This window comes from Malurus melanocephalus, unplaced genomic scaffold, assembly GCF_030028575.1.
Source record: "Malurus melanocephalus ecotype Western Australia unplaced genomic scaffold, MMel_1.1 scaffold_208, whole genome shotgun sequence".
Taxonomy (NCBI): domain Eukaryota; kingdom Metazoa; phylum Chordata; class Aves; order Passeriformes; family Maluridae; genus Malurus; species Malurus melanocephalus.
Genome location: NW_026623440.1, coordinates 1274689 through 1276692, shown reverse-complemented (window position 1 = coordinate 1276692; position 2004 = coordinate 1274689).

Sequence of the window (2004 nt, the reverse complement as noted above, 5' to 3'; positions counted from 1 at the left end):
GGATGTACTCCAGTTTTTCTCAACAGCCTTGGTTTGTTCCCAGCTGAAACCCAGACACAGGTGTGTCCGCTTTGTGCCCTCACTCTGTCCCATTACACAGTTTTTTCAGCTGTGGCTGCTGTTTTGTTACTCGGTACTGTGACATGGCCCCTGTCTGCATTGTTACTGCCTCTGTTAGTCAAGCCGTTTCATCAAGCTCTGATCTCTGATGTGCTCTCCAAAGGGATGAATCACACCTGCACTAGTGAGTCCCTTCTCACTAATGAGGCATATGCTCCAAATTCTGCAGTGTTCAGTTGATTGAGGCAAGGAGCTACAACCCACCTGTGGACAGAAATGGCACTACAGTCCTCAGGAATAGCTCAAAAGACCCCAAGGAGGGTGAGGACATTGTTAGTCAGACTAGAGAGGAATCCTATCTGTGGGACTTCCTCACAACAATGCCTCATCAGCACCAGCTGTAACTCCAAATGCAGCAGCTTCTCTAGAAGTAATGTTACATCCTGAGAGAATTAATTTCCCAAGACACAGAGCTATCGAGAAATGTTCATTGCAGCCTCCTGCTACCTCTGAGGTTCCTTGTAGAAGCACCCCTGTAGCAACCATGGCTACAGCAATGCAGGTGAAGTAGGGAAAGCCAGGACTCATGTTCATCCAGCCATGAGTAGTGATTCTGCACTGCTGATAGCAAACAAGAGCAGCCTGTTCTGAAATAAAAAACAGCCCACAACAAACCCCCAAAAGGTACCTTGGCTATTATTAGGAGCTGAAATGACACTGTAAGTTTGAGTGGAAAGTTGGTGCTTGACACGCATCCCTGCCATGAACCCCTTGAACAGCCCATTTATGCACCACAAAGCTGCTGCCAAGTGTCCTAAGTGGGAAAGGGGCAGAGGGGCCAGCCTCTTCTTCTCTCTGCCATCCTGAGGATGGATGGAGGGCACCTTGAGCAGGAATTGCACATGGCTGCTGCCCATCTGGTGCTGACAGCACAGCTGGAGACACAGTGCACTGAGCCAGGGATGCAGCATCATCCTCTTTCCATGGCAGCTTTGCTCTGATCAGCACATGTACCTGTAATGGTGAGGGCACAGCAGCACAGTGGGACCCCAGGCTGCAGAGAAGACACACTTGGATTGTTGCAGAGAAGACTGTCATCACAYAGTAACTACTGTGCATGTGCCAGCAAGAGCAAAGTGAGCATGAGTAAGCTTATTATGCGATAATCACACCTTCATCTTTCTGGGTAGATAAACTGCTGAGGTATCCAAGTCTGGCAGTGAGGCACAATCACTGTCTGAGGATGAGCAAGAAGCAACTGGGACCTTTCCCCATTGGAAACATTATGTCTGATTTGATGCCATTATCCTTTTCTCTTTTTAAACAGAACATCGTTATTGAGCCACCTGTCGCCACTTAATTACCTGTGTTTGATTACAAAGATGTTAAGTAATCGGCCTTTTATGTGCAATCTCCTTCATTTTTATATCCTTTCATGATGTGCCCTAGCAAAGCTTCTATGTCCATTTCAAAGGCTGCATCAAAACTTCTCCTGTGAACTATGTTAGGCACGCAGCAGCCTAACCTCCTCTCCTGAGCTTCGTGAAATCTGGATCACGACTTTGAATCCTCCCAGCTATATCAATTAGACCCATAGGTGCTGACCTATGGGGACAGTGTCCACCGCGACCCCGTGTCGATAGGCTGAGCAGGCAAGTGCAGCACTCAGGTGGGCCATGACCCCGACAGCATGCTGGGTCCCGATTGCAGCTTGGAGGAACTGTCCAAGGCGCACACATGTGGGCCGGTGGGTCACTCCGTGGGGCAGCCCTCGGAGGCACTCAGCTCCTTCCCTGGGAGCCTCGGGAGTCAGGCCTCCGTCACCGTCGCCCCCGGGACGCCGCCGCCAACCTCGCCGTCTGCGCCGCCGGGGGCAATGGTCCCGCGGATCCCGCCCGCCGCCGCGCCGTGGGGCTGCGGCCCCGCGGCCCCCTCCCCGCCGTG